Below are 19,564 nucleotides of genomic sequence, written 5' to 3' on the forward strand. Positions count from 1 at the left end.
TGAATTTGAGTGCTGTCTTTATCCTTCATAATTTCCTGTTTTTCCACTTATGTACCAAGAAGTGGCATGTTCTGCATTACAGGAGCCAAATACCCATAAGAGTTTTAAGCAAGATAAGGGAATTCTTACCCTGCTCATCAATTCCTTTAGATAGCTGTTCTAAAAAAGGTTTACAAAAATCTTCAGATTTTTATTCCTATCAGAACCAACATCTGTTAAGTCCAAAGAATAGTCTTCACCTAAAAAATATCAAAAGTAGATCTGATTTAATGGCAACAGCATCATGACTGAGATACACACACCAAAAATTCCCTTTTCCTCCAAAATACACTTTCTAAATTCATTCTCTTCTTTTGTAAAAACCTTACCAAGCAAAATTTAGTTACAGTTGCAGCCATATAAGCAATTCACAGAGCAAACTGATAAACTGAGCAGGACTACATGGCAAGTTCAATTATGGATGCATCATATGCCTCCATCATCCTTTAGGTACACAAAAGAATCAATTTGTGCAATTTGTTCAAAACACAAAAAGCCCTTTTGGCAAGATCACCCTTCAGCTGAACCAACAGTCTGAACACTTGTCTGCTGCGAACACCACACAGCAGCAACAGCACCTTCAACAAACACATCAGTTACATGGCTCTGCTACAGGAACAGAGCCATGAACATGGTGGGGGAATTTGCCAGATCCCAATGTTTATTAGAAGAAATAACCAGTGGGTTTCTTTTGGTGGTGATATTTTTTCCTAATTAACCTTCCTCTGATACTTAAGGTGACCTTTACCAACATCTCTCAGCAGAGTATAGCAGTAGGCCTGGATGTTGTTCCAAGTTGTCCCTGGAGTTGCTTCCAAGTTTTGTAACTCAGTTCTCAATTTACCTCTTACTTTACACACAGCCAGAACTGCAAATCAGTAAACTCTAAAAATGAAACATTTATGTCCCAGCAAACATATACATCAAGAAAATTCTTATATGCACCTTCACTGAACGCCATTATCACATTAAAGAACAAAAACCAAAAACACTAATAACATCTGTTATTAGCTTCAATATAAAAATACATAAATCTGATTATACCTTGAACACATATTCCAGTACCAGTTCTTACTTCTTTCTGTAGGCTGCAGTTAAGGGTTATCTTTCAGGAGACATGGTGATCAGTAGAGTCACACTAAAAAGCAGTATGCCAAGTAACCACCATTTTTTCCTAGTAAAGACTCTCAACCAGAATGTAATGTGGTAGAGGTTCAACAACACTGCATCTCTCCTGCCCATTTTCTCTCCTCTTCCAGTGGTCATTAGCCAGTTGTTCAGCTAATTACTGTTTGATCTAGTACTCACTGTTGCTGCAATTATGCAAAGTGGAGCTTAGCTTTTAAGAACAATCTCCATTTTATCTACTAAAACACATGAAAACAAAGACTAATCAAGCAAGTACTTTATCGTATATTCTCCCACCAGTGAAAAGGAAAGGCTTCTCAAAAAGATGAAGCTCATTAATTGAAGCAACTTTTACACAACTTTTCAAAAGCATCAGTTGGGGGGAAAAAAAATAAAGAAAAAAATTAAAAATCAGCAATGCTGACTACCTGCCCACTGAGCATTCAGTTGCCTTTGCAGAAAAGTTCTAACGTCCCACCAGTGCCTCCCATTCCTCAATGCTACACAAATTCTTCTACTCCTGCCAGCTTTTTGGGAAAGACTGGTGTCTTTTAAAGGCACAAATCAAAAACCAAAACATATTTATAGGTACTAGGTTATTTCTTTGATTTCACCAGTTGGTAAGACAGGAACTAATGAAAAAAAAAACCAGGGCTGCATTCACCTTGGCCACAGCTGCTTTAAAGCAGGTTCACCACCTTCCATAATTAAACTCACATTTGGTATATACTGAAAGCCAAGTACAACCAGTGAGGTCTTCAGAGTCAAACTCCTCCGCAAAAGCAAAAATGAGGCACTAATTCTTCAATTTCAGTCAAGACATATTCTAAATGTTTATCTTGTATAGATCACTGTCCTAGAAGAAAACTATGACAGAAAGCAGCTTTAGATAATTCTCCCACACAGGCAAACCTCCATCTCCAACTAAAGACTGCCTTAGGCTACAAATCAAAATTTCCAGCCATATTTCTGCCACTGAAAAAATACTTTTTAATGGAGGGGGAAAAGCTTAATAATGCACTTTATGGAAAAGAAAGAAAAAATAATTCAAGTTTATTATACCCCAATTTTCTTCAGCTTATCCATTCCACAAGTAACTCCACATACAGAACAGTTCAAACATAAAGGCAACTCAAGTCTGAAGTAACAGTAATTTTATTTCCCTTCCTTTTATTTTCATTCCAAATTTCTCAGCATTTCTATTTCAAGATTTGTATTTCCAGGACACCAGACAGACTTTCACCCAGCAACAATAACATCCCTATAGCTGCCCTTCAGTAATCCCCCTGCAAGCCGCCTCAATTTCACTCAAGGCAGAGACTCCCCACCCTAAAATACAGCCTTGCTTTCTCCTAAACTATTTGTGAATTACATATATACGCCAGAAGTTAAGCTCCTACAAGTCTAGAAAGGTTTAGCTGACCTACATCTACTATAAATAATATTTCAGCAGTAAGGTTGAAGAAGTTAACAACCATGAACCCTGTGGATTTTTTTACAAGTTGTTCTACAAAGAACAAGATGCAGCTCGGAAAGCCCACGCCTGTGACTACAGAAAGTAAGCTGCAGGTACATTATGAAATAAGTTCATCCTGTATGAGTGATTAAAAATATTAAACTTTCCTCATGGAAATAAAACTCTTAAACATAGAAAACTTGAGTTAGCTGAATCTCCATGCGACAACCCACATAATTTCATGGCAGATTAAATGAATCATTTAAATAATCTAAGAAGCACAAAGCCATTCAAAAAGGCACTGTTTAGATTTTTATCTCATCTGTGTCCACTGATCAAATTAAGAGAAAAAAGTAACACTGGCAAGATAACAAGAGTGTCTCAATTAGATTAATTATGCCTGATAAATCTTTTCCCATGAGGTGTAAGGCAAGACAGCTGTGACAAGCACGGGCTGCAAACTGATTTGTCCTTATGTCTTGAAACACTATGTGCTATCTTATAAATGAAGCAAGTGATCCTATCTGCTGAGAACCCATGGTACAAGAGCTGTAGTTGCCAGAAAATAACTGTTGTGCAGGTCCCAGCAAGTTTTAGTTAGTCTTCAGCAAAAATCAAAGTTATATGACTAAAAGTATTACCATAGGAGAGGTGTGAACCTAAACTAAGAATCCAGTTTCTGGATGATCTGGACTCTGCACCAAGAGAACTCTACGGCAGCTTGCTTCTGTTCTGGCATCATCATGCAGCCTGCTAGACATCACAAGCAATATGATGAAAGATACAAGTAGCAAGGGCAAAACATCTTTTTTCACTGGTCCATGTAAAAGACTGATTTGCATTTGGACAAAAATATCATTACTGTCTGTTCTCTGTTCCCTGCCACTACTTCATTTCCCTACTCACTGTTATTGGGAATGCCCACTTTCATATTTCTCCCCTAAGCATTTATTCTGGCATGACTATTACTGACTTAGACACATTAAAATATGGTGCAAAGTGCATCCCTGCATGCAGATCAAACAAACAGTAATTTATAAACTGGAAGCTGACACCAAAAATAAAGAGGGCAGAAAACTACTTTTTCACTCAAAGCCAGACAACTACCACAGTTTGCTTGATGCCTAGCTTTAAGAAATGCAATATAACATGCCACACAAGGCAAAATGCATCAGAAGGATAACTAAAATGAAGTGCAATTTCTACCAGTTCAATTTAGACAGAAAAAAGCTTCAAAGAGTGGAGAAATACATTGATTAGATCTGCAGCTGCATGAAACAAGCTGGCTATAAATTAGTTTACTTCAAACTACACAATGTAAAAAACCCTTTCTGAAAACAGTAATATAGTAAAACATTATTCAAGCTAAGACTCCTCATCCACCTAGGAGTAAAAATAGACATTTCTGAAAATGTACAATCTCAAGCTGTAGATAAGAGCAAGTTAAAAATATCTGCCTTGAAGTGCTTGATGGTGCTCTGTCTAAACCTAGAAGTGACACTGACTTTTACTCAGCACTAGTGAGATCCCAGCTAAATGAACATGTCTAGTTTAGCCTGCTCGGTGTAACAAAGATGGACTAAAGAAAGTTCAGCAGAGACCACCAAGCCATTTGGGGACTCAAGTGCACAAGGAACAAGGACAGGCTGAGATACTTGCATTTGTTACTCTGGAGAAGGCTTGAGGGAACATCTTGCTTTCTGCACCTACATAAGGGGAGTTCACAGCAAAGACTAAGCTAAAGTCACTATCACTGTAAGTTGCTGAAATTCAATAATCAAGGCCAGGAAAGACTCCTCCATTGCAGAATGTGTAAGAAAACAATCTTGTGGCACATGAAACACTCAAAGAAATATCCCTTCCTCAACATTGTTGATAAACACCACTGTTGGGGAGGGGAAAAATTAAAAAAAAATATAAGCATTTAAATGGAATCTCTACTAAAATAATAAGAAAATTTTTAAACTTGCCATAGTTCAAAATAAAAATAAACCACTTTAAGCCACACCCTTAACAAATATTTTGCCAAAAACCTCCCAACACTATCACAGTTGAACCTCTTCACCCTGCACTTTTGGACACCATAGATTCAGACATATTCCATAGCACCCAAGACACTACTTATGAACCTCAGCATCTCCTATTCTGTAGAAATTCAACCCCAGATCCTATGCTAATTTTTTTATTAGTTTTAAAAAAATATACTTAGCCACAAGGCTAGAAGAGTATGCTTTCCCCTTCTGCAAAAGAAAGGTCAAAAGACTTTAAAAGAGCCCAATTCATATCTTGAAACAAAAATAGCAGCTCGTAATAAAATCAGGTCAAAATACTGAGAACTTGGAACATGTAAATGTCTTCAGAGGGAGATTCAATTTCCAAGCAATAAGACAGATCCAAACAGAACACTTACGATCCCATTAAAATCTTTTCCTCTAAAGGCCCCCTCTTTTCTTTAGCATTCTCCAGATAAAAAGATTTACAGTCTCATATCTATCAAAAAGATTAAAGAGAATTCAAGAAAGAATCTGCTTCACTAAGACTGAATTATTTTTTCTCTTTTACAAAATTAGAAATAGGCTTTGGGTTTGGCATAACTCTAAGAATGGATGTTGAATAAAAAGATAAATACAATGAAGAACAGTATACCATGTCTGAAAGCATCCATTCATAACTTCAGACAACAGTGGTTGCACAATGCATCCAAAGACCAACCCTTCTATAACCATACAAACACTGCATAAAACCAGTTATTTGTTAGGTACAAAAAAAGTTGAAAAGTACACTTTCTCAAATATTTGTAGAGATAAAGTTGTCAGGAAGTTACAGGAGATGAAATACTGGTTTCACAAGCATTTACAGCAAAACTCTGCACTATCACATCACCAAAAATGATAAATTTGATCCAAATGAGATTCAGGCACATGCTCAAATTTTATCAGGTGCGGCAGAACATGACACCAAACTGGTATCAATGATAGGGAAGTGCATTAGATCTAATTCAGTATAAAATCATAGTGGTCTAAATAATGAATGTGTAATGCAAAAAAGTCATGCTGCTACCTGGTAAGTGTTTTGATTTTATTAAAGCCAATGGAATAATTTAAGAGATTGATACTTTACATATGACCACCGTACTTTCGACCCAGTACTGGGAGTCCTGAAGTCCTGCTTGAGGCATCACTGAACCAGTGTTCTAACTTAATAACCTGAAGTTTGGATATACATTATTACATACTCTTCACACCAACTTACATGGCTTTGTACGCTAGTGCTCCTTCCTCCTTTTACTAAGAAGGAACTTAAATGCATTTTGTGTCGCAGCACTTCTTCAGCCCAGTGATGACTGATGCTGAATGCCTGAACAAGGGTCAGCCTGACAGATACCATCATCTAAACTGAAAAACCAATACAGCAGCCCCAAAAAGCAGTAATCCTAGGAGATCTGTGAATCACTATCATCTAGTATTGGGCCATGCAAATAGTCAGTGCAGGTGAAGAAACAAGTATTCTCCTCACCTCTAGAAGGAAAGAGGGATCAAAGAGCTCTAATCTCAGGAAGAATGGAATGGAATGGAAGCAGGAGCTCACTGAGCCCAGCCTGCACATTGCACAGCAGCTGCTGGAATCCCAGAGGCAGAAAGAGGAGTCTGGTCCCGTTACTGCTCCGCACAGTGCCACTGCCACAGACAAATAAGTCAACATGCAGCTTATTCAAAGACTTCCCCTTCTGAGATGGCTATAAACACTCAGCATCTCTACAACAGGAGAAATCTCACATTGCAACCTATATTCTAGTCAATCCTGAGTGCAAAAATAAGTCATTACAAAATTCTGCTTCACCTGCAGCCTTACTGTCCAACAATCAACAGCATTACAACTGCATAAGATTCTAACTTTTTAAGTCAGGATGTCCTTTTTGGTCAGACAAGCAAGAGCAAGAATAAAACCATCTTTCACGCTCATCCCACCACCTCCTTTCAACTAAGCCTTACAGGCACTTGCCAGTAAGCACAGGCAGTCAGAAAGAAGCCAAAAGTGTCTCTTAAGAGTGAATTGCAAGGGCAGGACCCCATTTGTGTTCATCCTCCTCTGACATTCACAGAATTTTACAGGGTGAGCCTTAAAACACTCATACATCTCTGTAGCACAATGAAAAAATTCTTCTTGAGGAAAAGTACTATGAAAAAGCTTTTGCTAACCAGTATGTCAATTTTCAACAGTAACACGGGGGCGGTGGAGAGTAGAGGGGTGTGGTATTTCAAAATTCTCCAGGGGGAAAAAGTCATTTCCTGATACAAAGTGATTTCATCTACAAAAAAACCCCACAAAAGCTGCTCACACAGCAGTAGCACTAACCATACTGAAGGGAAAGAAAGATCTCATAAGACATTTAGCTACAGAAACTACTGAGTAACTAAACACAGATACCAATACAGGCTCTCACCACATTTTATCTTCTGCACGTTTTCCAGAAGGAAGACTGGACAGAAATATATACAGAACAAGCAATTACATGAACTAACAAGGTCTTGGTACCTTCAGATCCCTCTCAGATTTGATATATAAAAACACGTACACTTCAGCTGAAGTTCCTCCCATGAAATTGTATTCATCACACAGCTTCTCTGGCAGCTTAGAACATCCTGCGTGCTACAGCTCTCACCACTGCTGGGACTCAATCTCACCCACTCAGTCTGCCTTTACAAGACCTTTGGACACTTTAAGACCTCATAAGGGGATAAACCGAAGCCCAGCAAATCCAAAATTTTTAGGAAGCTGGGGAGAAGAAAGAAGTGTTAGGGAAAAAAGCAAACTGGAAGGAACACAGATAGCATGACCACCCCAGCTGGTTTCCATAGCAAACCAAGAACTCTGAGAGCAACCTTGCCTCAAACCTGTTAGAGGAAATGCAGAACACAGCAACTGCGATCTCAGCAGTGACTGCCATGCAGCACAGATACCTGAGCTAGTGCTGAGCTGAAGAACACTATCCGTGCATTTGCTAGAACTAGAGAAAAGCTAAAATGGAAAACCTTCAAGTGACAATGCAAGGCATGTTGGTTGACTCTCACAGGGTGCAGTGTCAACAAAGACACTCTCTGAAGTACAGCCAGGCAGTACTTCACATGTAACTTATGAACACAATTTTTTCTGGAGATATCTTGAGAGCCTACACCAGATAGTAAACCAGATTTACAGGAATGCTTTAAAATACATTTTAATGGCCTTCGATTTGACAGTTTCTAAGCACTGCATGCATTCTGTCTGATTCCTCTTGCAGTTTTATGCACCTTCTCATTCTCTACTGCTACAGGTCAAGATGCAGAAGAGCCCAATAAAACAGGGATACCTAGCAGGCAGTTAAAATACAAGGCAATCTATTTCAGTATTACTTTAATTTGCAGCATGCCAGGTACTATGCTTGTACCACTGATCTTCTGACCTTTGAGCTAAAACTGCTGGACTGATGGCAGAACCAGAAAGACGATAGCCACATTAGCCCAACACTGTCCCTGGGCTTGAAAAGGAAGGCTCACATGCAGTGCTACAGTCCTGCCATTAAATGCTACGCACATGCAGCTACAAACTCAGCAGAGCATTACACTGTGCCATGTAGGCACTGAGAGCTAAAACTATAATAATAAAATAAGTCCAGGGCACAGGTCTGAGCATCAGTCCATAACTGCCATGGTTTTGTTCAAGTTTACTGAGGGGCCAGGGACTGTTCCCAGCAAGCAGGAGTTTGAGCTGAGCAGAACCACTCTTGGGAGCAAAAAGCAGGCTGCAGACAAGTGCAGATGTAGTCCCTGCCTTCCTTTGAGCTGGCTCAAGTCTCCAGCACAGCTTTACACTAGTTATAAATAAATTTGTCCATAGTAGGATAAAATCTAAAGCCCAAGGCAGCTTCTGCTCTGAACACTACTGGAGATTTCCCATGTGTGTTAAAACACCTTGCTCAAGGGCACCTGCATTTCCTTACTTCACAAAGTCAGTGAGGTAAACTAATGAAGGAATACAACGCACTGACATTACAGTAATGTCACATCAAAATGCAATCTCATTAGTATCTCTCATTATAAATAGAGTGCATGCAATGCAGAGCAGCACCACATTAGTTATCTAGATGATTCTGTATTTTGCCTAAGATGTCCAGTTAGGGCTTTGGCCTCTTCCAGTCCAAGAAAGTACAGACACAAGTACAAAATACTTACGTATTGTCAATATTGTAATTATCCTGCTTGATTCATTTCCCCTTTATTTTAAATCAACGCAGGTAGAATAGTCTAAAACTAAGTGAGGAGGAGGAGTGAGATATAAAGAAATTAAACTTCATCCCAGAAGTAATTGCTTCTGCCAGTAGTACAAACCATTTACAAAACCCTCCCCACAAAAATCCCTTCTTCCCTAGATGCAAAAGAGGAGCAGATCAGATGATATTAACTTTACCAGAAGCAACAGCTTGTTCCTCACATGTAATCACGAGACTGGACAAGTAATTTGTTTCCACAAGACAAGCAAAGGCCCTGAGAAGAGAGTATGCTCAAAGCTGTATATTGCTATTAAACCAGTCCATCCCCTTGCAGCCAAGTCTCTGACTGTCCAGTGTCTCAGAAGAGGTGACTGAGACCAGATGATCCATTTCCAAGGGACAGCTACACCCGTAAGCCCTTCTCAAATATCTTTCTTGTGGGGCAGAGTCAAGCAACTTTTCAGTACAACCATTCAGTGAGATAATGACAACACCTTAATTTCAGAAGTAGTTTCAATAACACTGCGTATGTTCATCTTAATGACATTCAGCACTAATTAACATCATTATAAACTGAACAGCAGTGGCACTTCAATAGTATCCTGAGTCTGGTTGAAAATTTTGAGCACAGGGATAATAAAACACATTGACTTGCAACCCAGGGTGCCAGTATTTAAGCACCTAACCTGCTTGAAGCTGCAACGTATTTCAAGAGCTTTTGGCATCTCAGCTAAGTACCAAGGTGATAATAAAGAGAGGTTACAGCAAACAAGATTATCTACTGCTATTAACATTTTTAAACCAACACAACAGTCACTCAGCACTAACACTGAATTCAAAACAAAAAAACATCTTCAGAAAGAATTTTTCTACCTGGCAAAACAACCTTGAACATCTAACACAAAGAGGTTTTTGCACCTCCATCAGCAACAGGAAAATACTGTAATGCAGAAACCAACCACTACTTAGGGGTATTTTGCATTATACTACATATACCATAACTTCATTTTCAAAAGTGAAACTATTAAACACTAACAATAAATTACTTTAATTGCAAGCACATAACACCCACATACTGCTGCAGAGTTTTTACTGAAACCTGTAAAATGTCACTGAAATAGACAGCACCATTTCACAAGTCCTCTTCTTTCCCCATGTAAAAATGTGAACATGAAAAACCACATAAGCTGGTACAATGTTTACACAATCCTCATGTAACTTCTCTGTTACAAGGAATAAAGTTCTAATTTCTAGCTACGTTTCAAAAAAGCATTTATTTAGTTCTGTTTTCTGACAACATCTGGAAAAATAAGCTAAGCATTCTGGAGGCAAGCAGGATTCAAATTCAAACTAGTCAGAATTTTAAGCATTAAGCTTCATTTTTATCGAGTTGTGCTGATTCTTCTCCCAACTCCCTTCAAACATATCTTTAATTCTTCTCTCACTTTTAAAGCTAGAAAATGAGACATCTCTGGACCCTTCTTTTATAAACTGTAACACTCAGGAAGAGAAAAAGGGAGAGGCAGAAACAGATTATATGATTCACTTGTTCATATAGTTTTAGCTACAATATTTAAACACACATCAAAAAATTGCTTTCATCAGTATTGTTCTCTACCAAAAACCATTACCCATGCTAACTCTGGATGCTTCTGGATTGCTTTTATCCTCTACAGCATCCCTGGTGTTCACAACACTACCTTCCAATATGTTCCAAACATGTAAGTAATCAAAACATTACTTGATTTTACATCTGCCCACTAGATCTTTTACAATTACTTCAAGTTTGGCTCTTGTTAATTCTAATTACTTCTTCGTGTTACTCATAACTGGAAGATTAAATGAGGATTTTATCTAAGAATTCCTACAACTGTTCCTTAATTTTAGTACTCGTATCAGTTTGTGAGGTCTGTCTATTTAGCCCTAAGTCACTTAAGGCCATGCTTCAATAACACAAGGACAGCTGTCACCTAGACTGCACCATACTTGGGAATATTTGATCACTACTATCAATTGCTTTGTAGGGTTTTTTTTTTAAGCAAAGTGCAGGTTTACAAAAAATAAAGAACTGTTAAGCTCTATTCCCTCACCCAGTACTTCAGTCATTTTTTATCTCTGGGCACTCTGTGCTTCTACAAGAGGCAATGTTTACCTTGCCTATAATTATTTTTCACGTATCCAGCTCCACACAACTGCAATCAAATGAATTAAAATAACTACTTCCCCAACCCCTATTTTCAGAACCAATGCATTCTATGTCTCAGTTAAAAACCACATTCACAATACGTGCCTTCTTGCTCTTGGCAGGCATAAAGTTGTTGGTAGTCTGAGACAAGTCATTACACTCAACCTGCACAAACAAAAAGATACATCAACAATGCAAGAATGGAAAACCTCAATTCAGTTGCTCACGTATGTAAAGTACCAATTTATATACTAAAAAAATATATTTAATGATGTCAGCAATCAGTAGATAATGACTAAATTCTGTTAAAACAACAATGATGAGCACTCTTCGCAACATTTAATAACTGCTTATTATCACACCTTTGTTTTACAGGAGACGTGCTTTAAATTACCAACAAATTTAAAAGTCTTTACTGCATCAACACTACATATACAAGTGATTAAATCTAGAACACAGAGTACATGATTCCATGTTCACACCCAACCCCAAAACTGTTGTGTGGAGACATAATAATCTGTCCCTGTTCTCAAATGTTATCTAGCATATTAATTAACCTTGAATTTCCAGCTGAAAATAAAAGTACAATAGTACAGGATTTAAAAAAAAAGTCCTGATGATTTCATTTTAGCACATGATAAAAAACCCTGTGAAGTTCTGCAGATATTCTGGCTTTACCTAGATAGGGAGGTAATTGTATAATAAGGCAAAAATTAACTTAAGGCTCTCAAATTATTCCACAGTGCGTCACAGTTCAAATAGTTGCAGGTAGTTCTCCAGACCACCACAAACACTCATGTCACTGTACAGGCAAGCACTAAAAACCCACAGATCTGCATTTTTTAAAAAGCCTTTTCAATTTGAAATGGATGGCATGTTTTAAGATGATACTAGCATTTTCCTTTTGTTTATATTAATAGAGGCATCCTAGCAAAAAATCTCCTACCACCTCTGTATGGCAGTACAATAAACAGTACTAGATTTGGGAATTCCCAGAGCTATGCCGAGTACGAGTCAATGACTACACTGCAAGACAATGCAGAAGTCAGGGAGGGGGAGGAAGGTTAAACAGCACTACAACTGACTTTCTGTCAATAGCTCCCTCTTCAAAAACTCCAAAAGGAAGGCAAAAGAAGGGAAAGAGTCAAGGGGAAAAAAAAACATCCAAGGAAAGGATAAACTATGTTAACAGCTTTTACAGAATTATCTCCTTTTGTCCTCATTTCTAAATGTTTTCTCCAGCAAAAGCTGTGGGAAAGCATCATGGTTCACTCTTTCTTCTAGCTGCTCTATGATCAATACAGTGCAGACTATTGAACTATTTTATTCTGATTCACACAACAAGCTGTTAAATACATTTGGAAAGTAGATTATCAGTGCTAGTATCACGTCATTCATGAAGATATATTTATTTTCAAGGCATGAAAGTGCCATAACTTTCTTTTGCACAATTATGCAGTTCTTCAGCATGGACTGCAAGCATAAAATCCTATTTCAGCCCTTAGAATTTGAAAAGAAAAATACTCCTAGAAATTTCAACTGCATCTAGCAGAAGGAGGGAAGGCCCTCCAGGATTTATTTGTTGAGGTCTAGTATTGTCTTCTATTTGATACATGCAAAAATATTCCAAAACCAGTATCAGACATCTTAGCTTCTATAAATTTTAAAAAATAGAGACTGGTAATTCAGAAAGTGAGGAGAGAAGCCTTGTGCACAAAAACCAAATGAGGTCTTTAAACAGTTCAGAGATAAGAACTGTAATGACTTTTATATAGCACTAACACGTTTAAGCCTGCAGTCTGAGTTTCAACACCCATTGTCTTCTTTAATTTTTAAACATGCAGACAAAGTTATGTTACACTTCAGAAATGCAAAAAAGAAAAAACTAGAGTCTGATCATTGCCAGTTTCTTCAGCAAGAGCAAATTCGTGCTGTGGCCCTGCCAAATGGCAAATGTTCAAGATGCGTATGTTTCTGCTTACATGAGTCTCTCAAGGAAAAATAAATAAATAAGTATGCACACAACCCACTGCCCCCCTTGTGTGCCCAGAGATAAAGGAAAGGGGGTTTCCTGTCCCAGGTTTGCAACCTGAGAGCCACCAGCAGTGCTGCTGCTGCCCCTGCCAGAGACACAAAATGGGCGGGACACTAAAGGAAAAGTGTTTCACATTTGGTCAAAAAAGGAAAACCATCCTTATAGCAAGCTTTTTTTTTAAGCTGTACCTACAATAGCACTTCCAACAGCAGTGCCCTTTGAAGAGCCCTGCAGCTATCACCAGCTAGCAGCCAGCAGAGTTTAACCCAGGAGTCCAACCTCCACTGGAGCAGGGCTGGCTGCCACAGGGCTGCCAGGGGCTCATGGCTTTGTCCTGTCGAGCTTTAAAAGTCTCCAATGATGGACATTCACCAGTCACTCTGGGGTCACCTGTTAAATGTTTTGTCACCCCCAGAAGGATTTATTTTAATTTTTATAGGTTTTCTGGCATCCATAAACCGGAATTCTCCTGGAGGAAACTAAGCTAAAAACCCCTGCCCAGAAGTTCACCAAATGTGACCCAACCCTTAATGGTCACAGAGGTCCAAGCCAACAAACCACATCTGTGTGGGCAACATCCAGTTCAGGAGACCAGACCAAATTCTGTCTGAAGCAAAATTGGTCAAATGCAAAAAGTTTTGATCTGGGAGACTTGAGGCCCCCACCTTCAGCCAGAGACCCACGTCTACTGTGCCAAATTATTCGCTATAGTAAGACCAAGTAACAAAACCATGCATATAAAACCCCAATTTTGAAATCAAATGAAAGTACTCTTTTAAACAGAAAGAAAGGGGAAAAAATGTTTCAAACCAGGAAATAACCTCTCCCATAAACACCAATCAACACAGATCTGCACCAAATACTTCCAGTGACAGCACGAATTCATTATGAGTGAGCAAGTAAGACTAGTACCTTATAAAAACAAAATTGCAACCATTTGAAAAAGTTCCAAGAACAATGTAAAATTTTTCTTGGGGCTAAGCTGTGGTGCTTAGTTGCTGGCTGGGGTTAAACCACAACAGCAACCTTTGGTCAAATATACAAATACATATGTTAGAAGTGTCTGTTAGTCTTCAAAAAGAGCTGTCTGTAGGACCACCAACAAGAAAACCCAAGATAGGTACCAAAGCTGCTGATGTGAACAACTGGCATACAGAAAGTTCTGCCACCACAGCAATCGTTTTACAGATATTATCTGACACTCTTAAAAAGAGGTCTGTATTAATCCTATTTCACATCACATCAGCATACAATAAGCCTGTCATTATTTATTCAAAAATCAAAAGACAATTGATCCAGCTTACAGCGCTGTAAAATGCATTATGACTCGAGAAACTCAGAGAACAGAGCCACGCTACAAAAGCAGCCCTTGGCACCTCCTGGAACCTCACCATCCACTGCACAGAGAAGGCAGCAAGGCAGGCTACATAGCAAAGGAAGATGCTTGGCTATTTCCCCCACCCAGAAAAGTAAATATTAAAATCCATAAAATAATCCAGCCATTAAATTTAAAAAACATTAAACATAACTAAGTCTCACAGGCAACTTTTCTCCAAGTTATGCACAACTTCTGACCTATACCTCCTAGCAGCCTGGAAGAACTTGTTCCCCAATGATTTTGGCTAGTTGAGATTTTTTAATCCACTATAACATCACAAGTTAGGAAAGCAGGATTGTTTTAGGGTTAACTGAAGAAGCTTTCACCAGATGAAAAGTCCATGCTAAAGCACAAGTTCAAAGTTAACATCTCACAGCTGCAGCAATAAAGTAAAAACCAGTCTCTCTGAGGTTTATGTGAGTATTTTGAGGCACAAATCCTATGACCTCACAAGGTAAATAAATAACACAAAATTTAAATACCTCCAAAAGATATTTGAGCACTGAAGGTAAACCATATGGAATAATGAAGAATAATCCAACTTTAAACCAACTATATAATATATGCCAGTAGATTCTCTAAGTTTTGAAAACTTATAAAATAAAACTTGGTCTTCAAAAAATCATTCCACTAATCTCCCCAATCCACCAGAAGAAAGCATTCTTCCCATTCTACAGAGCCTAAGACCAAAAGCAAAAGAATATTAAAACATCAACAAAAAATTCAAAGTGTCTCTCAGGCCTCGGCATGAACCACTAGTGCCAGTAACACCTCCTCCTTCCCCATGATACACTTTGAAAAAAGTTCTCTACACAGCCATGCATTTTTCAGGAACTTGATTTCTCTAGAAAAGATGGATGTCTTGAGACATCCATCCACCATGCAGGGAACAAGAGCTATGACTACTGCACTGCAGCATCCAGCAGGAGCTGGAGGAATGGGAAGACACAGCTTAGCAGGACTCAACTCCACTTAGACTCAGACCCTTGAAAGAACCATGACGAATACTTGGTTAGCAATCATACAATTCAACAGCAACCAAGATTATGAAGTGTTCTGTCTCTGCATTCAGAAGAAGTGCTCTTTAAAACATGCTTCCATAAAGAAAACAAAGACATGTAAATGCTTAGCCTTACTTAACACTTAACATAAAAGACATGTGGCAGACTCTAAATCAAATAACTCACTCAGTAAACTGTGCCACAGAATCCAAATATTAAAGAGACTGAGACAATGACACAATTTAGCTTTACATATGCAAAAAACAGACATCTAAAACCATTTTATCTGCTGATTCATATTCAAAAACACAGTTATAGTTTCTGCAACTCCTAACGGGTTTCCCAAAGTTCACAGTACAAAACTACTATCAAAACTAACACCAAAACTGCTACAGACTGTGTTAGTCTTGTCCTGCCAGCTGCATAAGAATTTAAAATAAACTGTCATTCGGCCTCACCAATGACCATAATCTGTAGGTTTACCATCAAGTTTTAAGTTCATCCTTGCTGGTAAGACTGCACCCCCAAAAAAACACTGATTGCCTTTCATTAGAGAATATCTCAAGTCTCATAGAGTCATCAAATCCCACTCTATAAACCTCCAGCTTGAGAGTCTTCATTCAAATACTACACTGAGCTCTTGTGAAATATAAAGCTTATTTAAAAGCTGCAATTTAGGAGAGATATACTTGAAATCAAGTCACTGAAGTCAAATCTCCCTGGAAACATAAAATACAGAACAACGTAACTTTTTTCACTCACAGAAAGATACTGAATATATGATTAATTTTACATGCCAAATCAACAAAGCCCTCACCTAACAGTTCTTAAAATTATGTATTTACACTGATAAAAAAATAACTCACTATTGCTATACTCCTGTCATAACTTATTAACAAGTTAAAGAAATGGCTTTCAGAATAAATGAATAAACCAAAAATCTAAAATACAGATAAAGAAGTAAACAGAGAAAATATATAAAAAAATAAGATAACTAAATCATGTCTTATTGACTTTTTAAATATTTAAATTAAAGAGCTGGGGAGAAATAAAAGGAATCTGCCTGAAACCAAGAAAGCCACGGAAACAACAGATCAAAACTCTTTGCCAAACAACCAACACTTAGGGTCAACGAGAATAAATTTCAACCTCTGAACACATCAGGATTAGGGAAACCAACTTGTGTGACTGAAATTTTGATGAAGGCAGAAGCTCTGCTTCTTTACCCCAGTAGGGCATCCTGGATTTCTAACCAGTAGCAGTAAGAACTCAACAGCTTGCAGCAAACCCCTTGCTGAAGGGATTAAACTACTGATATGGAGAAAACTGTTCCTTTTTCTTCTCTACAATAGACATGCTATAGGACAAAACAGAGGAATAGAAAAGAAATTCAACTGGGCCTCAACCCATTCTCTTACTAGCCTACCTCACATTTTCCCCATGTATTTCTAAAATGGTCCTCACGACCTTACTGAAGTTTAAAATAACCAGTTGGAATATTCTGTTTTTAAGTTTTGTTCTCCTACCTTAGAAATATAAAGTGCCTCCATAGTAGCAAAACTAACAGCTCTGAAATTGACATTTTAAAGGATCTGTTTGAGACAGATTTACAAAGCTGAAAAGACAATAAGAGCTACACAAGAACAAAATGATCTCAAAGTGCCAGCAGAATGCTTATAAGCATGATGAAAAAAAAAGCACTCCTTGAAAAGCTGCAGAAGGGGGAACAGGCCACATTTGAACATAGTTTTTAAAACAACAGCTACCCAAAAGTTAATCCCAAACCTTAAAATAACATTTCAGATAAACATGAGAAGGTGGGAGAAAAAAGCTCTTCGAGCCTAGAACCAATGATGCACAACTGAAATGACAATAAAACCTTTCCTTATAGAAAAAATAGATCATGAATTGCACGTCCTCATACTAAGTCTTCACTCCTGGCTGCAGCTCCACCCTTTCACACGTCTGTGTCAGTGCCTGCCTCTACACCTGCTAGCCTTTTTCATCAAGCAAATCTTTGCAGCCCTACAATAGTCAGAGCTGACATCCCATTTTGCTTCTCACTTCATGATCTAAGAGGTTTTATGAACCACAACTGAGAGCTAAGTACACCTAGCCCAAACAACAATGATGAAACTAAGCATTTTATTAGCATCAGTAAAACCTTCTTAATGCAATGTTGAGCAACTAAGTGTGCATCCTTTAATCAACTGGCCATAAATAAACACTTTAAATGGCAAAAAAAAAAATCTTCTGTCCCTAGCTTCCTATCACCAAAATGAGACATAGCATACACACAAAACATTCAGTCAAGAAAATTCTCTTTTTAGCTTTACCTAAATAGAACCTATGGGGTTGCTTTTTGAAAGCAAGAAAAAATTATTGTGAAGTTCCCACACTGTTTCTACAGTAATAACTGGTATGGCATCTGATGGCCTAAGGCATAAAAGCCTTGACATTGAAACACAACTTAAGAGATCTCTGCGATTACAATTGCCACAAACTTCTACCTTAATACTTTCACATGTCTCTCCCACCACTTCAGCTGAATGGGAATGGAGTCTAGCCCAGCAATGCATTCCAAATAAAAAAGAACCAAACCCTCCACCTGAGAGAACACGTATACTTGCTACCCAGTTAGTACTTGCAGCAAAACCTCTTTTCCCTTTTACAAAACTGGTTAATGCCTTAATTTAAAGGAAACAAGTGCTTAATTCCCATAGTTAGAAAAATAAATAAAAACAATCAATTAAAATTCCATCATGAAAGGGCTGCTTTCTAAAGAAAACACCAATCTTGCTTCATCCATACAGATCTGGAACCTAATGAAATCCGACACCTTTACTCCGAAGATAAATTTGCATTGTATTATCATCTAGGGCTCCGTGCTCACAGATGCACTTCATTCAGCATGCAGTAACGGGTTCATTAAAGCAGCATCACTCAAATTTTTTAAAGCGATTTTGCAGGTAAAATTTTTGAAACACGATTTGGAAAGCAATATTATCCAAAAAAATGCCTCTGTTTTATTCTGTGGTTTAAAACATGCCTCCTCAAACTAAAACATACAGATGTTGTGGCCAAGGTTATACAAGGAGATCTTCATTAAGTTGAGCTATTCCCATTTTGTGTCGCTGCTTTACCAGACATGAATGAGTGCATTCCTCATTACATGAGCTGAAGCTGCATCACAGATATCAGTACAAACAACACAGCTCTTTTTAAATATAGCATGAGAACGTTAACATCAGGACTTCACGCAACAAAAAAGAGGGAAAGAGCAAACAAACTCGGCTTAGGAAGGTAATCATTGGCCTTCGTATCTACCTTTCCTTGCTTCTCCACCTCCTCCTTCCCCTTAAAATTCAGTTTAAGGCATTCCCTGTTTTCCCACTTTTCCAGGCTCCCAGTGAAGAAATCAACCATCCGCAAACATTTTGTTCCTCCACCCCGCCTCCTCGTGAGCAGAGCATTCAGAACATCCCCACCGGCACTGCCCCCAAATCACCTAATTGTTATCATTACTGCGGTCTCAGCACCGGCTCCGAACAAAACCGGTCCCACTGCACCCTCGCCGGCTATAAAAAGTAAAGAAGAAAAAAAAAAAAAAAGAAAAAAAAAGAGGTTTAAGTGCAACTTACGGGGGCGAACAAGAGACAAGTTGTCTAGCGAGCCGTGGGGGCGAGCGGCGTGTGCCGCTCCGGGCCGCGGGGGAGCGCGTCCCCCGCCGCAGGGCGCCCTCGGCGCGGCCGCCTCCGCACGGACGGGCAGCGCGGGAGCCGCCGCCTCGGAGCGCAGCGGGCCGGGCCGCCGCCGCTCACCGCCGCCTCCGTCCGCGCCGCTCCCGCTCGGGGCTGCCTTTCCTGCGGAGAAAAAAAACACAAATCCGGAACCTAGCACCCGGCACGGCTCGCTGCAGGGGGACCCCCGCCGACCCACCCCCGGTGCTGCCGGCACGGCGGGCTCCCAGCGCCCCAGGGGCGCTCGGGGCAGGCGTCCCCCGCCCGGCTCTGGGCGCTGCGGCGGGCGGCAGCTCAGAAGGCCACTTTCACCCGGACCCCGCTGCCCTCGCCCCCGTTAACCCCTGTCGGG

The 19,564-nt window shown here is 39.1% G+C and overlaps 1 protein-coding gene across 6 annotated transcripts in view; it reads right to left on the reverse strand.

The window, feature by feature from the left end:
• Window positions 1-19,265, reverse strand: part of SIPA1L1 (signal induced proliferation associated 1 like 1) — a 200,914-nt gene extending 181,649 nt beyond the window's left edge. For 4 of the 6 annotated variants that reach the window (XM_030949103.1, XM_030949098.1, XM_030949099.1 and 1 more), the window contains exon 1: window positions 19,114-19,264. The gene's annotated coding sequence lies outside the window, so the exon portion shown is untranslated. Of the gene's footprint in view, window positions 1-129; window positions 2,144-19,113 lie in introns of those variants that run through there. The other 2 variants (XM_030949104.1, XM_030949101.1) reach the window with 2 other exon arrangements.
• Between the last annotated feature and the right edge of the window lie 299 nt (window positions 19,266-19,564).

Source organism: Camarhynchus parvulus, chromosome 5 (genome assembly GCF_901933205.1).
Source record: "Camarhynchus parvulus chromosome 5, STF_HiC, whole genome shotgun sequence".
Taxonomy (NCBI): Eukaryota; Metazoa; Chordata; class Aves; order Passeriformes; family Thraupidae; genus Camarhynchus; species Camarhynchus parvulus.